Raw genomic sequence first — 13,283 nt, 5'->3', positions numbered from 1 at the left:
ATTTGAGGGCGTCATACGTCATTGGGGTGTCTCCTTGTTCACAAAGCCAGTCGGATATTTCTGGGAAGGTGTCCTTTGGTATCGCCGCGAGAACATAATCCGCTTTGATGGTTGAGCGAGTCACGCCCCTGATACGAAAGTGGACTTCAGCGCGTTGAAACCAAGCAAACGCCTCTCCGGTGGCGAACGGTGAAAGTTTCAATGAGGCGGCCGCGGTGCCAACTGACATAGTCTCCGTCATAGTACCAACGATGGAGGGGCGAGGGAGGTGGGGGTGGAAGGCAGTGGGAGCGAGTCGACTTCCGGGGTCACCAATGTGACGGCGCCGAGTAAGGGTGTGAACTTAAAGGCAGATTAGAAACGACTTAGTTATATTATTGTAGAACACTCTCCTTATATACAAAACCTCAAGGCAACAGGACATAACAAGTTCACAAGACAGACAATATCACAGAGGAAAAACCAGACACGAATTTTCATGTTCGTTTTAGTGCGATGGAAGAGCGAAGATACAAGCATCATATATACAAAAGGAATTATGTACAATTGTGTGAAACATGGTTGGTACACAACTCTCTTGGAAAATAAAAAGATCTTGAACGTAACTTTAAACAACTTTGATAATTATTTAATGCATGTAAATACTTTGCATGCTGATATTTGAGACCATTTCAAAGTATTTTGCTCTTCGTGAATTAGTTAACAAAGTTGACGAGTAATGGTAAGAATTCTTACCAAGCAGTATCTGCCTAACCCTCCAAGGAAGCTGGTCTCCTGATTAAAGGGAAAATGGATAAACTCAGCGTTCGTTAGAAACTTGCCAATAGATGTGTGGTCATTCTTAATGAACTCTTTTTAGTTCAAGGACTTTTATTGCTGTGAAATAATGTAGTGGTACGTACCACCAATTTCACCAGAGTGCAACGAAGAGACGAGGGCATAATTTTCCAGGGGAGTGTGTTTTCGGAGGAACCTTATAATAGATTGTGTACTGTAGCTGTATGGGAGAGAGGCTAAGACGGGGATTTAATTTCCCTGCCATAGTCTTTGGCATCCACCACATGCTGCTGAGTTACTTCCGAGGGATTCAACTTTGTGGATTTATATCGAGCAAGCAGGCGCTTGATAACTTTGAGGTAGGTCTCGGTAAATGTTGACACCCTTTACCAGATTTAAAGTTATTGAATGAATAATTTTAGCGCTGAGTCCTCAATCCCGTAAAAAATTAAACTTTTAACCAGACAGAATTTACTCTTGTTAATATTTTGCTTTGCCATTTATCATATCTTTTGAGATCTTTTTATTGAATCTTATTTTGAACTTTAAGTCACTTGCATAGGCAATAATTTCACATACAATTTTCTGATAGACGTATCATATCTTTTATAGGCTATGCGCAGTGGCATCATGGTAATGGTATTGTTCGATGCATCTTATAAACTTTTCACTGGTTATAAGAGATTCGGAGTGTGGAGGTTAGGTAACTAGTGCCAGAGTTACCTAGATATCGGGGCAGTATCAAGTGCCGTTAATATTAATCTATATTCTGCATAATATTATGCTTCAAATTTCCTGTATGTTCAATAATAAATTCAAGGTTTACTTTGATGTTTGTTTTCTCACTATTTTTTATAACCTTCATATAATTTTTTTTCCGAACACCCTCTACGCCGCAGGCCTGCGGGAAAGAGATTTGATTCAGCAATATGACAGATCATAAAAAATGGAGCCAACTGGATACATCTCTTGGCTCATGTTGATTGAGCAACTCAGAGCATCCATGTAACAAAGCAACGTCTTTGTTTGTGCAGTAGTCTCGTTATCATTTGTTTTATTGACCAGATAATTTGATTTCCCCAAATATTTCCTATCTTTAGAGAGAGAGAGAGAGAGAGAGAGAGAGAGAGAGAGAGAGAGAGAGAGAGAGAGAGAGAGAGAGAGAGAGAGAGAGAGAGAGTAAATTTTCACAGATAGCGAAAGTATGAAAAGGTGTTAGATTATCATAGGTATGATTTCCAGAGGCTAGAAGAAATCCTGAAAAAAATTAGAACCAACTCGATCACAAATTCTAAATATATGTTTGAAAATCATCTTAATATTGCTCTACTTCCAACTACGATATATATACACAAACACACACACACACACACACACATATATATATATATATATATATATATATATATATATATATATATATATATATATATATATATATATATATATATATATATATATATATATATATATATATATATATATATATATATATATATATATATATATATATATATATATATATTAATATTAAGGGAAAATCTTTTTATAAACAATCCCTGTCTTCCCCTCTTTCCATGAACTGGATAGTATTTTCTGACATTGAGCCTTTCTGGGAATTTCTCAGAATTCCAATTCAAACGTTTAAAATGACTGAGCTTAGTAACTAATAGATGAGGTATCATGAAGGGGAAGTTCCTTGCATCTGTTCACATGTTAAGGTTTCAATATCGGAATGGAGAAGAAATGATGGCTAGTTATTTTCAGTCTTTAAAACAAAAGTAGCGTTTAAACACCAACCTTAACCTGTACAACTGCATAACAAAACTGCATGGTTAAGATACGGTCGTTATCTCAGATAAAGTAGGACGGTTGAGGCTTGAGATAGTCTACCCCAAATAAAGAAGGTAGGGTAGAAATGTGGTTGAGGACCTTTTTCTTTCACATGTAAAACATGAGAGTTAAATGCTGCTCCCAGGATCAGAGAAAGTAATAAAGGTAATTGCTATCTCTAAGCTTAGATATAATGGCTTAAAAGCAAGCGTAGCTTATTCTTGAAATTAACTTTTTTGGGTTTGTGTTTTTAATTTTTTTTTTGGAGTAGAGTGTATGTTTTGTGTGTATGCGTGTGTGTGTGTGTGTGTGTGTGAGAGAGAGAGAGAGAGAGAGAGAGAGAGAGAGAGAGAGATTTAATTTTTTTTGGAGTAGTATATATGTTTTTTGAGAGAGAGAGAGAGAGAGAGAGAGAGAGAGAGAGAGAGAGAGAGAGAGAGAGAGAGAGAGAGAGAGAGCTACGTGGTACTGTCACCCGTAAATCAGTGAGTCATCCACTTAAATTAGACTGGAAATGGTTATAATTCGTAGATTTATAATGACCGTATTGTGAAAAACATTTCATCATCATCATCATCTACGCCTACTGACGCCATGGGCTTTGGTTAGATTTTGCAAGTCGTGTCTATCTTAAGATTTTAATTCAAGACTTCTCCATTCATCACCTTCTACTTCATGCTTTATAGTCCTTATCATGTAAGACTGGGTTTTCCAACTCTTATAGTGCCTTGTGAAGCCGAGCTGAACGTTTGGAGAACAAATCTCGATTAGGGAATGCAAAGAACAAGCACAAACTATCTTTATCTACCTATCATCATAATCTCATTCACATATGGCCCTCGAGTAATTTTTCATATAGCTTCCTTTCTGATCATGTCTTGCCATTAAATCCCAATGTCCTACTAAGGGTTTTTTTTCACTTCTACTGAATGTAGTGGAGATTATTTCATTGTCATACTATGACCCATGTCCATATAGTAACACCAATCTCACTAAACAGATATAGAGTCTGATTTTTATATGTAATTTCAGATGATTTGATTTCCAAATCTTACTAAACCTAGCCATTGTCTGATTTGCTTTCTATCGTTCACGAAACCCTAATTCTAAAGACACACTATTGTAAATAATAGTTCCTAAATACCTAAATGATTCTACCTCATTAATCATTACTCTTTCCAATGATATTTCATCTTTCATTCTATATTCTGTTCTTATCATCTGTCCTTAATTTTTCTTCTTCTTTTTTTTATTTTTACATTCATCAAGTGCTTAGCATCGTGTGATATCTCATGCATTCTGGTAAGCAACCATTGTAAATCCTGTAGTGTTCTGCTATCAAGGATAGCGTCTTCAGCAAAACCTAGGTCCACTAATTTCCTATTACCAATCAAGTTGAATCCTTCTCCACCATCTCCAAGTGTTCCTTGCAATACAAAATGCATGGAGGGTATAATCAGCATAATTTAAAACACATCCCCTTTGGGTTCTCCAGTGTTTACTGGAAATTCATTTGATAAAAATCGATTAACATTAAGTTTGCACTTGCTATGCTCATAAATAGACTTTGCACCAACCGTGTGTCACACGATCGTGCATAAATTATTTTGTATATATTATGCTTGTATCTGCGCTCTTCCCTCGCACTAAAAAGAACCAGAACAAACATGTCTATGTAACATTGTCATTTCTCGAACATGTATTTTCCTGTTGCCTTGAGGTTTTGTTTATAAAGGAGAGTGTTCTTTAATAATACAACTCAGTTGATTGCTTCCTGCCTTTGAGTTACAACCCTTCTCTCGGCTCGTCACTTTGGTGACCCCGGAAGTCAACTCGCTTCCACCGCCTTCCACCCCCACCCCCTCGCCCCTCCATCGTTGGTACTATGACGGACTCTACGGCAGTTGGCACTACGGCCGCCCCATTCAAACTTTCATCGTTTGCCAGCGGAGAGGCGTTTGCTTGGTTTCAGCGCGCAGAAGTCCAGTTTCGCATCAGGGGCGTGACTCGCTCAACCACTGAAGCAGATTATGTTCTCGCGGCGATACCCGAGGACACCTTCCCAGAAATATCCGACTGGCTTTGTGAACATGGAGACACCCCAATAGCGTATGACGCCCTCAAAACATACCTTCTGCAGCAGTACTCGCCGTCGCCAGCCGCCCGTATAACGAAGCTTTTTAGCTCTCGCAACAACCGTTGGGGGACCAAAGGGCTTCGCTTGCCCTCAGGGAGATGACGAGTATCGCTCGCCTTTAACCTGCCGCAGACGGCTCTCCTCGGGAGGTGAACCTACTTCGTGCCCTTTGGATACGCCGTTTACCCGGACCTATACACGCTGCCATACCCTATGTTAATAGTTTACCCATAAAGGACTTGATGACCAAAGCCGACGCCCTTGTGGACAGCCACTTCAAGACCTCCATCAACGCCTCCACCCCTGACGAAGAGGTTGCCTATTCAACATCAACCGAAGCTGGCATGAATGCCGTAGGACATACACGCCTACCCCGTGACGTGCCAAAGCAGCGACAAAGCCGCCCACCACACACCAATTGCTCACGCCCCAACGAACTACTTCTACAGCCACTTACTACCTCCCATCCGCCGCAGTTTTGCTACTACCACTTCAGATTCGGGGCAACCGCGAAGAAATGTGCCAAGGATTGTCAGTGGCCAAAAAACGTGTAAGTAGGCCATCTCTCGTGGCGGTGGCCTCCCGTTTTTCTAATCTTTTCTTTTTACAGGATGCAGGAACGGGCGTGCGAGTTTTGGTAGTCGCAGGTGCTTGTCGCTCTCTTTTGCCAAGGAAACTCTTCAAGGCACGTCGTAGTTTGTCTATATCTGTCGATGTCCACTTGGTAGGTGCCAACGGATCTGCGATACCCACCTACGGTTACGAGAACCTCACATTATCGTTCGGAAACGGTAAATTCAATTGGAATTTTCTTGTTGCTGACATCACAATGCCAATCCTCGGTGTGGATTTCCTCTCTCATTTCCACCTTCTGGTCGATGTCGCCCACCGACGATTGGTCAACGCAGACTCGTACTTGTTGACACCTCTTCAACCCGCCCCCCTCTAACCTCGCTCACCACATCAGTTCACCCACAGATGCCTACGCCCACCTCCTCACGTCGTACCCGGATGTTTTCCGTCCAGAACTTCGCCAAACACTCACGTTTCCTGCCAAGCACGGTATTTATCACCATATCAAGACGACAGGACCCCCAGTCTTCGCAAAATTCAGACGTCTGGCACTGGAACGATTGGCAGCCGCCAAACATACGTTCGCCGAAATGGAGGAAATGGGCCTTTGCCAAAAGGCCTCCAGCCCATGGTCGTCACCCTTACACGTCGTTCTGAAGAAAGACGGCTCCCTCCGTCCGTGGGGGGATTACAGGCGTCTGAAGATGCAAACAGAACCGGATCACTACCCCCTCCCATACATTGCCGACGTGACCTCCTACCTGCACAAAGCAAAGGTTTTCTCTACGCTCGACCTCCTGAAGGGGTATTATCAGGTGCCTATGAACCCAGAAGACATCCCAAGACCGCCATCACCACTCCGTTTGGTACATACACCTTCAATTATTCCTGTTTTGGCCTTCGTAATGCTGGGGCCACGTTTCAACTTCTCATGGATGGCATCTTAGGGGACCTCCCCTCTGTGTATGTTATGTGGACGACATACTTGTGTTCTCCTCCTCAAAAGAGGAACACCTCCGTCACCTGCGCATCGTGCTCGACCGCCTGCAACAAAACGGCCTTGTAGTCCGGTACGACAAGTGTACCTTTGGCGCCAACGAAGTGTAGTTCTTAGGGCACCGCATCACTCCTGAAGGAGTCCCACCCCCTCCCTGAGAAGGTGGCAGCCGTTCAGGACTTCCCCGTGCCCTCGACCATCAAAGCTTTGCGGGAATTCTTGGGCATGATCAACTATTATCACCGTTTTCTGCCGGCCATTGCAGCTACTCTTGCTCCCCTCTACGCCTCCCTCAAGGGCAAGCCAAAGGACCTGAAGTGGGGTCCCCTTCAAGATGCAGCCTTCTGCAATGCAAAGAATGCCCTATCAACTGTTGCGGCTCTCACTTTTCCTATCCCACATGCCCCTCTCCTTCTCTCCACCGATGCCAGAGACGTCGCTATTGGTGCAGTACTCGAGCAGGTGGTCAACGGCTCACCCCGCCCATTGGCCTTCTTCAGCAGAAAACTGTCCAAGGCAGAAACGGGTTATTCTACCTTCGATCGAGAATTGCTGGCGGTGCACTTGGCTGTCTGTCACTTTCGTCATTTCTTAGAAAGTACGCCCTTCGTCATTTGCACAGACCACATGCCTCTAGTGCACGCCTTCACTCGACAGTCTGACGCCTGGTCCCGCCCGTCAACGCCGACATATCTCCGCCGTGGCTGAATACAATTGCACCCTTCAATACGTCCCTGGGAAAAAAAATCCCGTTGCCGATGCCGTGTCAAGAATTACGTTGGCCATGTTCAATTGGGATTGGATTAAAACGCCCTGGCTAAAGCCCAATGACAGGATCCAGAGTATCAAGCATGTAGGACATACTGCACGTCCCTCCGTTGGGAAGACTTTCCCTTCGAAGACTCCAACACCACACTCCTCTGTGACGTCAGTACTGGTAGACCACGACCTTGGATTCCTGCTCCCATGCGACAGCAGGTGTTTGATTTCATTCACGGCCCTTCACATCCCTCGTGCAGTTTTACTGCACAGCTGCTGAAGGGATAGTTCATTTGGCACGGCATTTCTAAGGATGCTAAGGATTGGGTCCGCGCCTGTACTTCTTGCCAAACTTCCAAAGTACATCGACACATGGATTCAGGAGTGGGCACCTTTCCTCAACTTCAGTGTCGTTTCGCACACATTCACGTCGACGTTGGAGGCCCCCTAACCACATCACAAGGACATCGTTGCCTGTTTACCGTCATCGACCGCTCCACTTGTTGGCCTGAAGCCATTCCCATGGAAACTGCAACATCCGCCTCATGTACATCTTCCTTACTCTCTGGATGCATTTCAAGATTTGGTATCCCTGAGCATATTACTTCTGACAGGGGAACCACTTTCACCTCTCAATTTTGGACATCATTAGCGAATCTCCACATCAGACAACGGCCTTATGGAATGGTTGAACGTTTTCATCGCACCCTCAAAGCAGCTTTGATGTCCCGCTGCAAGGATTGCAACTGGTTTACTCAGCTTCCCTGGGTCCTCCTGGGACTAAGGACCACTCCTAAAGACGCCCTCGACGTCTCGGCAGCTGAAATAGTGTATGGCGACCCATTGGTCGTCCCTGCCGAGTTTTTTCCTTCTACAACATCCTCCGACGATCTCCAGCGCATACGTCACGTCGTGGGAAAATTTACTCCATGCCGCCAGACTTACAAGCCCCCAGCGAAGCATCACATACCAACAGACTTGCATTCTGACACGCACGTCCTCCTGCGCAACGAGACTACCAAGCCCCGCTAACGCCCCTTACAAGGGTCCTTTCCTTGTGATCCGACGCAGTCCGAAAGCATTCCTACTAAACATTCGTGGCAAAGAAGACTGGGTCTCCATTGATCGTCTAAAACCTGCTTATCTACTGCCATATGACCCACCTTCAGTTCGCCTCTCTAGATCAGGGCGCCCTATTTAACATGCACAGTATGTCATTTTTAGGGGGGGAGCCATGTACCAACGTTGTGTCACACGATCGTACATAAATTATTTTGTATATATTATACTTGTATCTGCGCTCTTCCCTCGCACTAAAAAGAACCAGAACAAACATTTCTATGTGTCGTCTATGTAACATTGTCATTTCTCGAACATGGGTTTTCCTGATGCCTTGAGGTTTTGTATATAAAAGAGAGTGTTCATGAATAATACAACTCAGTTGATTGCTTCCTGCCTTTGAGTCACAACCCTTCTCTCGGCTCGTCACAACTTAATGAAGTTCACATAATAAAGATGAATTCCACAATAACTAAGGATTTTCCACAAAATTGGCTTGTACACACTATTGAAGACTTATTTATAATCCACAAATACCATCCAAATTACATGTGACTTGCATATTTTTAAGCAGATTATTCCAGTATATATATATATATATATATATATATATATATATATATATATATATATATATATATATATATATATATATATATAATATATATATATATAATATATATATATATATATATACGCTTGGAATCGAACTATTTTCACCGAGAAGAAATACTAGTAAGGCGATAACATTGGTAAATATTTCTAATGGCCTTAGATTTTACGTATTTAAATCACAGTAATATCCGTTCAAATCTTGAGCATATCTTAAAACCACTGGATCTGTCACCTATTTCTCAATACATTTTTTTTTTTCAAATTCCTTTAAATAATGCAGATTCTATAATTAATCCTCATGGCCGAGAATTCTGGTATAAATCATAAACTGTTTCAAACTTAGTATATCATTAGAGCTCTTTATGAAATCGTTTTAAAATTATATCAATAATAAATATAGCCATGTTGCAAGTTCTTGGATATCTTTTTTTTTCCATAAGAATTTTCCTCAGTCAAACTGAAGTAAGATTATCTTTGCTCTGAATAATGTTTTTTCGTTTTTCACTTCTTTTCAAAGTGAATCAAGAAGTAAGTTTAAGTTTACTTAGCTTAACAAGTGCTTTACATAATCGTATTCAGACATTAAGTGTGGTAAAGCTACATTTTGAAACATCTCTCCCCTTTAAAAAAAACATTCTCAAATAAATAAAAGAAAAAATATTTTTGTTTATTATAAACAGTTGAAATAAAATATACATTTTCTTTATCTTTTTATATGATATATAGTTCTGTTCATTATTTTTTCCCATTCTCTGATTACATTTTTTTTTTCATTTTTTTTGGCTAAAAAATTTTCCTTTGTTGTATAAAATGTTTATTGAAATATACTTTTTATTAAAAATTTCACCATGTTTATCGATTTTTTTTTAATGTTCTGGAAATTCCAATTTGCCTTTTTTTATACATAGACCAATGAAGCAGTGGTACAATGACCTTGTCAATCTCATACTAAGAGACAACATAATAAAATTTTAGTGGTAAGAATACAGAATTTGATAACGAAGGAACCGAGACCTTGAATTTGAAGAGTTAAATTTGTGTATGTTGTTCTAGTAACCTCAAGATTATGTAATCTTTTCTTTTTTTAAGTATTACTCAATTCTATTGGAAGATATTTAGAGTTGGCATTAACCTTTAACCATATGCAAAAATATATATGTTTTGCATTCCTTAAATATTCTCCATATTCTCTCAGCAACTATTTGAATTTTTATTAAACTCTTCCCCGATTCAGTATTAAATATATGATGTTTTGTAGCAACTCTTCGATACTCCTCTGAAGAACTTTTATATTTTCATCAGCTTTTGTTTAAAATAAACCTAAAAGAATTGGGTTTTCCATTCACTCTGCAAAATTCTCTTTGAAATACGTTTTCGTTCCACTCGCCATATGTAGATGATTGAATTAACTATGAAACTATAAACCGTCTAGCAATACTCGGATTTTTTATCAACCGTTTGAAAACACAATAACAAAAATTCATATTTCCTTCTCTTCTATCCCTAATAACGATTTATTTTTCTTTTTTTTTATCTTATCAATAGTGTCCACTAGAAATTATACTTAATTATTTTATATAATTTGCTTTATCTAACTGTTTTAGTCTTATTATATTTATTATGTAGGGTTTTGACTGCAAACACAAATACAATTTCTTCTTCGTGACTACCTTTCTTGGAAGGAAATCACTAGGTACGATCTAATGTAATTATGATCTCATATTTTTTTCCAAAATTTTCGTGAGACAATCCATCATTTCTTCAATATTACATTTACTTTTTTGTTTCCCGAAATATTTCTTCCTTTTCACAGTATATATCATACCTTTATTTGCTCATGGCTGGCCTTAATCTTTCGACCTTTATTTTATTTTATTTTATTTTCTGCAACGCAGACTTTCACACATGTAGGATGGTGTGATAGGTTGATTTCTGAAATAGATATTTTCCTCTGATTTACTTCATCATATTATTCAACAGGGAACAGATATTTCTACAAATATCCACCAATCTACTTATGTTCCCATTTATTTATATGTAGCTTTATATGCCTACCTATTCATCTATCTATGTAAAACATGATTTGGAGATTGATATACCGTATAATTTTGAATGAAAATTTCACGATTTTTGTGAATCTCAACGATATATTACTGACAAAAACATGAAGGATTTCGACTAATAGGATCTTCAAGGTAGAATGAGTGGTAATAAAAAAGAAAAAAAAAATATTGATAAGAAACGGAAGGATACATGGTTGCAAGAAGTAATGGGAAAGTATATGGTGAAGTACAAGGTAATAAACGGGAAATGAACGTAAGGAAGAAGAGGAAACGGACTTTGAGAAGGAGAGAAAAAGAAAATAGTGCATTATTGTGGAGAAATAATGAAAATGAGGACAAAGGAGAAAAATATATGGTAAGGAGAAGTGCAGAGAAAGAATAATAAGAAGACGCAAAGAAGAAGAGGATAAGATAGAACAAAGTGAGGAGAGAAGACTAGAAATACTTGCGTCGAAAAGACCACTGGAGGCAAAAGAACTGCCATTAAGGGCATAGTCTTTGTAATATACTATGTTAGAGTTCTGATGATTTTTAGGGGTTACAACAGGTTCTCTCTCTCTCTCTCTCTCTCTCTCTCTCTCTCTCTCTCTCTCTCCTCTCTCTCTCTCTCTCTCTCCCTCTCTCTCTCCTCTCTCTCTCACACCTTCCATGAACGTATACTCTCTGTCTTTGATAAAACTAAAGTCATCAGCAGAATCCCTTTCCAATGCAATTTCTTCTTTTGTTGGTTTGTCGGAAAGTGGTTCAGGTTCTCTTTTCTTTCTCTTGCTTGACTTGATGTTAGTTGCCTTTTTTTTTTATGGACCTGATGATTTGCAAACTCCTTATTATATGCTTTCTATATTAAGATTTGGCTGTCAATATCTATTTTTTTTTTTTTTCAGAGGAATATATCAGCAGCGGTATCTGGATTGCAAGACCTTTCCTTTGAAGTTTCCTTTTCCTTTGTTGTTAAGTGAATGTTGTATACCATTTCTGGTAGAGTTTTTGCTTGAATTTCAATGGCAAGATCAATCCAGGTTAAACCTTGAAATAAAGGGACCCTCGCAGTTGAATATCCAACTTAATTTCAAGAACTTATTCTGGAACATCTGGCCAATGATTGCACTGTGGTGATCTATTATGAAATGCAGATAGCCTATCATGAAGATATCTTATCCTGCCTCCTTACTTATCTTTTGCAGCATCAAAGAGCATATGATAATTTCTGTTATCCTTTGGACACCCATTATCAAACCATGTTTTGAAAGTTTTTAGTTGTATGGAATATATGTGACCTTAATCATACTTTCATACTTTTCTTAATTCAAATGATATATTCCTTTAATATTAAAACCTGCCTTTACTTTCTCCGTCGGAAGTCCCTGCTTCCAAACACTGTACAACTTATTCATAAATCCTCGCTTTTTGCAATGTTACTCGTGCTCGGGTCTCATGCTCATGATGCTTCAATATTGAGTCATATAAAGTTTTTATTGGGGCATAGCAAGCAACATCCAATAGCTGTAATAAATATGTAAAATATGAAAGGAAGTTTAAGGATACTAATGATTTCATACTTTGGTATTTCTATTATTTGTAGTGATATATGACTCCGATGCCCATCCAAAATCAGGGCAAGAGTGCGGTTTTTTTTTTTTTTTTTTTTTTTTTTGGTTTCTCCACAAAGCTTTTTGAGAAGTCCTCAAAACTTATACGAGTCATTCATCTTGAATCTGATGCAGCATAAAGGTTTTCTGGTAATGCTGCAGTTCTAACCCTATTAAAGGATCAAGCGGTCATCCAGCAGCACAGCATGCTGCTAAAAGAATTGTTTTCATGACTTGATCCACCAGTTACTCATAGCGTTTAGTGTAGATCGTTTTTGTTTTCGATGTATCAGGAGGGAAGACATTTTCACCAAGGTACCAGATACACTCAGGACGGTCAAATAGTTCAAGTAATTACATTTCATTAATCAGTAGCCCTTATATTCTTTAGATAACAAAAGATAAGATGTTATGGGTTTTACTGCGATCCCAGTATAATAGTCCCAGGACAGGATGGTTGATAGCCTCAGTCATATCCATTACTTGATATTAAATAACTGTTACAGGTTTATTATGCCTGTGTATGAAATCAAATATTAGGGGAATAAAAAAAAATCAAGATCGGGGTAAATAACACTAAGGTAGGGGGAAAAAAAATAAATCAGGCATGGGGTGAGGAAAAATGAATAATTCTGATTTGTTTTTGCCCCAAGAAAGAGCATCATATGATTGCCCCCTCTCCCCCCCCCCCCCGGCTTGCCCCTAACCCCCCCCCCCCCTATGTATCGAGTAGAGGGGTACAGGGCAATACATACAGAGAGCCTGGGGGTCATTCTGATTCATTCTCACCCCAATTTGAGCTTATTTACCCCAATTAGGGAAAAGAAGATCAGACCCATCTACTGCTTCTGGAGAGTTTATTGAATATTTATCGGACGTTT

The sequence above is a fragment of the Palaemon carinicauda genome, chromosome 12 (assembly GCF_036898095.1).
Source record: "Palaemon carinicauda isolate YSFRI2023 chromosome 12, ASM3689809v2, whole genome shotgun sequence".
Classification (NCBI taxonomy): Eukaryota; Metazoa; Arthropoda; class Malacostraca; order Decapoda; family Palaemonidae; genus Palaemon; species Palaemon carinicauda.
Note: the sequence above shows the minus strand (reverse complement) of the source record.